Here is a 10,349-nt window from a genome sequence, read left to right as displayed (position 1 = left end):
CCAGGATAATCGTAACTACAGTTTGAGTTGAGGTTTTCTCGTTGTTGTAAGAGAAAGCGGTTTTGGAGTTTGAAAGGCCACTTTAACATTACACTGTTTGAAATTGCGGAAAGTGGGAATTGAGGTTTTTTGTGGTTGTAAGATTGTGGTTGAAGGCACTTTAAACTTTGAAGAGCCGCATTAACATAAGGTTGATATGAATCCAGTATAACAAGTAGCCTCTCTTTAGTTGTTTGGGGAAGAAAGGTTCTGCAATGAATACCAACTCCTTTTAGCAGCAAAAATCTCATATCACCTATACAATCACCACAGGAGATACTCATTACAGGTATTAGAACACTGGCAATACTTGCAGCTTGTAATGAGCTGGATATAGTTCTATTTATAGCTCATCACCAACACTTATCTCATGGATCATAACAAGGAACTGTAGGAACCCTTATGTAAATAGAGCATGGCACTGAAACCACTATATACATAGAAACTTGATAGAATTAAAATAGGCCTGACTTGATTATAGTTTGTCCTAGTTCCGTTAAAAATGTGCTAACATAGGAATTGATTCTCATCTTCACTTTTCAAAGTTTGTTAATAGAGGAGTTGTGTTCCTCATGTTTACCTTTTCAAGTTCTTCCCACAATTGAAAGCTAGTTGCAGATATAAACATTTTACTGCTAGCAATTAAAACTCAACTAAGCAGCCTTCGTTCATTGAGAAGTTTTTACTTTGTAAAAACATTTTTATAATACTGATGGTTCTGTTGATGAATCAATTTAGATGATAGATAATCAGCATTGCATTATGGGTACCCATACTTAACATCTTTTAGCTATATATGACAATGATTTAGTGTCTGATGAAGAAAAAGCGTAAGTCATCAAATCTTAAGCTATGTTATCGCTGTTTCTCGGTAGTTTTTTTGTTTGTTTATTCTTTGCATTTTAATTGTTGTCAACATGGTTTTTATCACTACTACAATTGGCTCCTTTCAACTAATATCAGCAATAAGGCTACAAGACTAATGTTGCAGGATTATGAAATGATGAACAGTGGTAATGATAGCGATGCTTTTTATTTTAAAATAATATCATGTATGCAATGGCTGTAACAGGTAACATAGACTGAACATGTTTAGTAACATGTCACTCATTTACAAATAGCATTCACTCACTGCTTTTCTAGAAGAATTGCTAAGCGTTTCCATGTCAAAGAGTATTATTAGATAATATATATCATCATTCTTTAGGTTGAGTAAGGATATTGAGCCGAGTTGTGCGATTTGGGGACAGACGATTCCTGCTTACCCAACTCACTTGACTTACCAAGCATCATCCATTTGTAAGCCATTCCTACCACCAATAGCCAATGCTGCTCCAAATAAACCCATCACTTGTGCCAAGTATGCACCTACTTCGCTGGAATCAATTAAACCTCCGATCAAACCTTTTCGACCTTCTCTCATACCTCATTCTCTCATTCCTGATTTTGAGTCAGATGAAGAGAAAGTGTAAGTCATCAAATCCTGAACTATGTTACAGCTATTTCGCGCTAGTTTTGTTTGTTTATTCTAAGTAAGGATGAATTACATGATTCAAGAATCTTTTAACACATGCTTCTATATAATCACCACAAGAGACACCCATTACAGGTATTAGAACACTGAATTTATGAATTTGAAAAGATGATTTACTTAGGAAACCTAAGATTAAGGAGAGGTGGGACAAGAAATACCGAGTTGGTGAGTTACAAAGACTCTGTCCCGATAACCTAGTTTGAATAGAAACACCAGGCACTCCTTGGAAAAAAGCTATTGTGATAAAGGAACATAACTCTTGCAATTACTGGGTTAGAATACAAAAACATTAAGTTTTGCAAAATAAAAAAGATTTATTTTTTCTAAAACGGGATAGCGATAATGATAGCCTAAAAGAATCCTACTTACCGTTACCTGCAGATACATTTGGCAATCATAATATTGCATATGATAGTGAGGCTAAGGATGTTGATGTTGAGGATGTTGACAATATTGAGTTAGAAACCAAATTGAGTCGCAGTATTAATGATGATGCTGGCAATATTACTGAAACTAGAAACTTACGAGCCTGTAGAAGAGACTGTCGTTGTCACCAGGTTTGGGAAACAGAGTACAAGAAAGGTTGAGTCGGAAATGGATTATTATTTAAATGTTAATACTATTGTAGATAAACCAAAACAATGAACATGAACGAGAAAGATGATGGGCAGTTGACTGTTGCGAAGTCAAAGGCTAAACAGAAAACTGGAGAGCCTAAGAAAGGACCGAGCGAGATGTGAGAAGAGGCCAGCGGTAAAGACAACAGCAAGGATGTTGGGAAAAAAAAGACGGTTCCGGGCAATGAAGGCGATAAAATGTGCATGGTATGTAATGTCAAAAAAGACCACATAGGCCCTAGCTGTAGAAGGCCCTGGAAACTTTTGAATGAGTGCCGAAAAGTGGTTACTTGGCAAAAAATTGCGACCAGGAAATAAAATGTAGATGGTGCGAAGGCTTTGGTCACCATTACTTACCGTTGCCATTACCGTGCCCTAATAGAGCCGATACATTTTATACATCTAATAAAATTAAGGCTGAGGAAATAGGCGAGCATAAACCTAGTGGATAATTTCTTGATCTAGTGCTAAATATGTCAGTGTAGCAAAGAACAGTGGGAAGGTCCAGAAAGTTACTATAAAAAGCAAAGTTAGTGGGGTATTGGACGCAGTAGAAAGCAACAACTTTTTAGAGGCCACGGCTCTAAAATCAAAGATATAAGCAAACTAAAAAAAAAGATATCAAGAGGAATAACTAGTGAGAATTCGCAAAAGAGTTCAAGCTCGCTGGTAAATAAATAAATCACAATAATAACTAATAATTAATTTTAATTTAAATTGATGCAAATAACATCACTAACGCTCTGATGGGCGTGAATGATATCGCACCAAGTGTGCTTTGAGGTGACATTCGTTTGACGCCTCAGCCGCTACAGCTTCGCTTAATTCGCTTTTAGTGTGCTCACACCTTTAGTCAACCACCTGTCAGATCTGAGTGGATGGATATTTCTGACTCCAACACTGTTTACAAAGATTTTGCTTTTGCTCCCACTAAAAAGACAAGTTGTTCATGCCATTGTTTTTAGTTTCAATAACCGTTGTTTTAGTTATTAAAACTGAACTGGCTTCTTTAGAAGCACTGCTGTCACCTAATATTGTAAATTTTATTATGAATATAATCAATTCATATGACAAAGAAAAGCTGTAGGTCAACAATCCCGTGAGAAGGAACTCGCATTGCTCTAATTGGATGGATGTGACTAGGGGTAAATTTTCCAAGGTTCTGGCTATCCTAATAGTTATGAAGATAGATAAACAATCCTCTGTGAAAGACCAGTGGTCTCCTTTTCCTTTTGAGGAAAAATATTTCCATCGACACATGCCTCGAAGGCAGGCGTTGTAAAACTATTCACCACAGCTTGATGAATGCGAGAGCCTGGTGCACAAGGAAAGCATAAAGTTGATGCCTCCTGCCAAAATGGTTTACAAAAATCCAGGCTGCATTCTATTCCTATAAAAATATATTTTTTAATTTTAATGGTTGGCTAAAAAAGAAATGGAAAAAAAATGATTTAATGCCTCCAAGCCCAAAAAGTACCACAGAAAAACCTATGGTCTTCGCGATTCTGCCATGGGGTATGTCTACAATCTCTTGCCATATTATGGAAAAGAAACTGCATGTGGTGATGTTGAGGGTGGAGGTGATTCAGAAAAAAATCTTTGAAGCTCTACTTTAAGGAAGTAAAAAAGGTCACTATTTATTTGCAGATAGGTAGCCTACTACACAAGATACAAACTTGTCGAGTATATTTCTGGCAGAAACTTGTATTACACTGGCACGCTCAATAAAAAAAGAACTTTGCCCCTCTATTCAAAACACTCAGATTTGCCCACCAGCTGCCAAGACATTTTCGCCACTATAGCTCTGGTATTCTGCTTACTGCATGACGTGACAAAAAAGCTAGGAAGCCAGTTGTCGTTGTTTTAACAAAGGCTATTGTTGAAGATGTCACACTCCAGTGCCGGCGAAGTATATGCAAAATTCCAAAGGTCATTGACAATTACAACAGGCCAATGAAAATTTGTGACAAGAGAGAACAGATGTTGAAGTACTATGGCCACTGCTATCGAAAAACCGGAAAATGGTAGCAAAAAAATATTCAATTGGTTGCTTGGGATCTCGAAAGTAAACTCTTTTATAATTTACAAAATCAAAAATGATTTGCCAAAACAGCTTCAAACATTACAAGCAAACTTTCACAAAGCAATGCTTTGAAAAAGCAACATCTTTAGGGGAGGCTCCTACATATTTGTCACGCAGTTGGCCATTCTATGCAAAACCCAGTGGCTTGTCTACAATCCAACTGTCATCTTATTAACTACGCACCTGAAGACAGAAATTGCATAGTCTGCAGTAAACCTGGAGCTCGCAAGCGCACTACGTACATTTGCACAAATTGTTAGAATTGCCCTCATCTCTGCCCAAAAAGATTCTTTAAAAATCACTGCACCAAGGTAGAGTATCAATATTCAATAACATAAGTAAAACATTTAGTAAAAAATACAAATAAAAATATAATCAACTGAAAATAAAATCAAAAATAAACAAAAAGTAAGAACAATTAAACAAGGCGAGCATAATCCTCTCAAGCCTCCGCGCTGGTGCTTACTAGAAACATGTGCCACATGTCTATTTTTACTTTGAATGATTCTTGGGGACATGGCTGCCTGGAGAAGTATCCTGGTGCATGTATTTTATGTAAAAAAACTGTAATAGCAACCGAATATTATGGTGACAGCCAAAATATGACTATCGAAAATGCGGGTAAAATGTTGGTAAGGTTTGTAAAATTTATGTTGTTTTTGAATAAAGTTGATTTAAAATTTTTACCTATTTCCTAAAAAAGTATCTTTCTTCTTCTCAGCAACTTGTTTCTAAATTAAGTAGATATTTTCATTATTTCTCAAATTATCACAAAATTAGTGACGCTGTGTCAACATTTGTGTAAATATACAAAAATTTGGGCAGGCTAGAAATAAATTCGGTGGTGAATGGGTTGAACCTTTTCCTCACTTTCTTTCCTTCTTATCATCTTCCCTGCCTTCAAGTATAATATTTAAACCTTTCCTACATAAACCACTTCCTAGCGTAGTAAGGTGCCCTGCCCTCCACAGCTTAATGTTAAAACCTATTTAGTCTTTCCTTTTTTAACCTTGTTATACCATCTGCTTTGTCATCCAGACTACCTTGCTAATTTTCTTTCCCATTCACCATTCTCTAACTATCAGACCTCTCTAATAATCTAAACCAAAACAAACTAGTGTGTGATGCAATCTAGAGTTATTCAGTGCTAAAACTGCCACAAATATAACCAAATAGCAGCCAGATGTGCTTCTTGTAAAGTCTTTCTCAGGTGTGCGAATATCCATAATAAAGTAATGAGCCATGTAAAAATGAGAAGCAATGTGTAAACTGTCACAGACCTCACTGAGCAACAGATAGACTATGTCTTATTAATAATATACAACTAATCAACAAACAGGAGTTTAAAATACAAAACTTAGAAAAATGGTGATGTCTAGTCAAAGAGATGATGCACTAATAATGCAGCTCACCATCAATGGTTGTTCTCAAAACACTGCTTTTAATAATTACATAAACAGGGAAAGTTCTAAAGTGGTTTTCTTATCTGAGACAAATATCACATCATCAAACAAGGTAACTTCAAAAGCTACCAAATTTTCTGCAAACCAAATTGTTATGGTTTTGTGTAAATAATAACAATAAAAGTATAATGAATCTAGTTTATTTACTCTCACGTATGCAATGAACTGTCGATCAGAAAACCTACTTTATACATTCATTAGCTAAGGCCATATTTTGCATAGCTATTTTACATTTTAATCACAACTGATAACTGGAAGAAGCTTAGCAGAACAACGCATATAGTGTAATCTTAGCATTAAACTTTATCCTGGCATTCTCTTATAACAATATACAGTCAAACACAGATAACGGATATTATAAACGAAGTAAATCCAATTAAAAAAAGCGGAGACGCAATCCTAGTGCACAACTCTATAGCAGCAGATAAGATTCAACATTTGGAACTTGATAAAATTTTCACTACGCCCACAACAGACAATGATAACTTATATGTGTCTCATATGTCCCTCCAAACAACATAACATTACTTAAAGAATAGAGAAAGCATAATATTATTATGCTTTATTATTCATCTTGAGGTGTTGACTGATGTTCTAAAAAAAGAATCAAGGAGATTGACCAACCAGAAGCTGAGATATAGCCAGCCAAACACAGGTCTACCAAAAAACAAAAGTGTTTTGGTAATCATCAATATATGACGTATGAAATCGACTTGTGTGTCATTGGTCAATTAAGCCAACTAATGCGCTCTCCTATAACAATCACGGCGTTTTAATTGGTTTAATCCCTGGAAGTATAGAACAATCAAATTGGGCCTAACAATCATCGCTCCTAGAATTCCGAACCAGTCCCTCTGACGTGTAGATTAGTTTTAGCATAAAATAATTACACGCATCTATTATTTCGCAACATTTCGCTATCTTGCTAGTTGAGCTCAGTTTTGTTGTTCTCCTACTTAGCTTCCCTATTCAGACTCATCTTTAGCGTTGTTCAGATTTTTTAACTATAGCTAATAAATAGAATCAATTAAATCAATCATCAATCTCGGTTATCATTTGGAATTTTTTACAAATTATATTAGTTACATCATTTATTCTATACGCAGTTATATTATTATTTTGTATAATATGCATTATGAATATTATATAAATCATAAAAAATAATCATAGATAAGATAATAGATCAATAGAAAAATCAAAACAAAAGTTATCGTTTTCTTTTCTTATAGCAAGAGCAGCACGGTCAAGTTAGTCTTTTTAAGATTATGGCTGTAGTGAACTTCCAGTCTGTTAATAGTGACGATAATCATAAAAATCAACTGAATGCTGCAGTAGATACACAGTAGAAAAATGATGAAGGAACAAAAAGTCCCATTCCTATTTCTTATTCTAAACAAACTGCAATCGCGGATATCGCATATTGACTATACACGCGCCGTTTGTTGAACAGATGATCTTCGGAGCATATCCGTGGAGATCGAGTTAAAATTTGAAGCACAATAGTCAAAATCTGCTCTTCTGCTTTAAAAAATCATGGCGAGGGGTTGTGGGCAAATGCCTTTACCACACAATGTTTGGATGATTTTCCTGAGAAACCAGAGCTAGTATGTAAATTATTTACTATCGCGAGAAGCGTTTCACATCTCGTAGCCAAAACAATCATTATAAGTAACGGCGGTAAGGGTGCGCAACTCCGGCACATGACCATTAAGTCGATTTTATACGTCACAGTTTTCGGGATTTTCGAAGGGTTTTCCTCTGATTCTTTATTAGGTAGACCTGTGTTTGGCTGTCTATATCTCAGCTTCTAGTGGGTCAATCTCCTTGATTCTTTTTTTAGAACATCAGTCAACACCTCAAGATAACTAATAAAGCATAATAATATTATGCTTTCTCTATTCTTTAAGGATGCTGAAGATGAAATCCATACCATGTACAACATAAAGACCCTGAGATGCTCATAATTCACTGCTTTTGGAGATTTCAATGGAAAGCTGAGAAAAAAGAGACTGTAATATAAATAAGCAAGAGAAACAACGATCAGCTTTGTTCAAACAATCTTCATATTCTAACCTTCCGTTATAAAAACACATCTTATGTGAATCGATAGAAAACCACTTCTCTCCTATAACTGTATGAACAGAGAGCCGTCGGCCATCTGTCCATACAATCATAGGAAAAAAGCTATCTGGATTATTCACCACGAGGCCCACTTCAGAATTAACAAAACCTTCACTCAACTTCGGCTCATGTGACACTGGCCCAAAATGCCAGGTATGGTGCGCTGCATGGTTGCGGGCTGAGTGCAACTAAGAGAACTTAACACCGGCACCACTAACAACAGAATCATATGCATGCTGAAAGGCCATGGCAAGTAGTTGCCATTGATCTTTGTGGAAGTTTTTGGAGACTACCCAACAAAACACACAGACACTGATACTAGTCAATTGGTATGACTCTATACCGATTCCAAATAGAAGAGCTGGCACCAAAAGCTCAGGAACTAGGAGAGCGAGTGTTTGGCTACTTTTGCATTCCAGAGGTGATCCATAGCAATAGAGGTAATCAGTTTCAATTAGAAGTATTTAATGAATGGTGTGAATTATGAGGCTGTCGGATGACCCGAACATGACCCTATCACCCGCAAGACAATTCAGTAGTAGAGAGGTTGAACCGGATGCTCGGTAACTTGCAAGATCTGAACACGAGGAGTTGGATGAGTCATTACCTCGAATTGTGAGGGCGGTTAGAGCATCACCTCATCGGACTACCTCCAAAACCGCTAACTACTTGAAGGAAGGGAGGTTAGATTACCAGCTGTTAATGGACATAGTGACCATGGACCATCACACCATTAAACTAATAACAAACCGGCATTTTGATGATTCAGCCAAATTGTTTACTGAAGCCCTAACAAGAAGAAAAAAACCAATCTGGAGTACACTCAACCTAAGAATGCTAAAACCTAAAGCGAAAATCATGTGTTGTTGGAGCAAACCGTCTTGGCAAGGTTTTCACAACCACCTTGAGCATATTTCTTCAGTATCTTTACTGAAGCTACAACTATCAGAACCTGAAGTAATATGACTGAAATACTGTCAAATCTTTGAAAAAGAAAAAATTTGTTTGTGCCCAGGATTCAACGTAGTAAGCTGTATTAAAAACAACAGATAACATACATTTTTAATAAAGTGTGTGAGTTTTGGGAAAACCTTTAAACACGGTCAATTTTACAAATGCTAATCAACTCTAAAATGTCAAAAAAATTCAAAAATGTCCTGTTAGAAGCTCAGAAAACATTCATAGAGAATAAATCTATAAAGATCAATACAGATCAATATACCTTTTAAATGTGTGCGGAGTATGCCACTGGTGCAATAAATAAAAATAGGAGTCTGGTCTACAAAAAAACAAACAGCAGATATATATACCTTCTTCTAACAAATTTTTAAAAGCAAACACTTTGAAAGCTCAAACTTCTCACAACAATGGGTTCGAGAGGTATCAAATAATTGAAACACAAACAATTACCACTGCTTTACAAAAATAATGCTAAGAATCACTGCAAAAAAATTGACAGAAGCCAGCAAATCCATGAAGGTAAAAAAAGGGAGCTTTTTGTGATGAAATTCACCAAGAAAGACTAAAACTGAGTAGGAGCTAATCCCATTTGAAAATATTTTATTCAACAACATAATATCATATAGCCTTTAACAAACAATAATTCAGTTGTATTTTTTCAAAAAACCAGGAAGAAAAGATCACAGTGACGCAGAAAACTAGAGAACCATTACATTACAGTGAGTTCCGTGTTAGGTAAACTAATTGAAAAGATTATAGAGTTAGTAAAAAGATAGCCGGAGGAAATGCCCAGTTGGGCAAAAACCAACATGGGTTTTGAAAAATGAAATCAACAGACACACTGTTCTCAAATGATATCAGACAATTAAAACAATTGCTCCTATAACTATGTCCCTGCAAGCATTGTAGTTGATCTGCAAAAAGCCATGTGATAACATATACCGTTATTTAATGTTGGATTCAATGACAACTATTAAACTAGTGTCTTGTTTCCTAAAGGATGGAAAAATAAAAATTAGTACTCACATGTCAGAGGCTAAACACTGCCACATAGGGCAACCTCAAGGCACTATCTTGTTCCCTCATTTTTATAATGTCGATCAGAGATATGTTTTGTAATATGGATGGATTTTGTAAGATGGACTCGCACTGCAATATGCTGATGATTGTTTAATCTGCTGAGAAACATGAAAAAACATGAGAAAACCATGAGTGATTAGCTATGTAAAACCATCAGTAATTAGCTATGTGAAACCATCAATAATTAGCTATGTGAAACCATCAGTAATTAGCTATGTAAAACCATCCGTGATTGGTTATGTAAAAAGACACTCGAAAATATTGCGTAAAAACCCTCCGGATTTTTCTTTCAAGGAAAATCACTCAAATGCAGACCAGTTATGACAAATAAACACTGCATCAGAGACAAAGGTCATAAGAATTATCAGCGAAGACTTATATTCAAACAACAGAAAGAACAAGATAAATCTCTTCTTTCAACAAAATGAGATACACTACTACTATGCATGCGC

The sequence above is a fragment of the Watersipora subatra genome, chromosome 5 (assembly GCF_963576615.1).
Source record: "Watersipora subatra chromosome 5, tzWatSuba1.1, whole genome shotgun sequence".
NCBI classification, from domain to species: domain Eukaryota; kingdom Metazoa; phylum Bryozoa; class Gymnolaemata; order Cheilostomatida; family Watersiporidae; genus Watersipora; species Watersipora subatra.
This window is presented reverse-complemented; position numbering follows the sequence as displayed.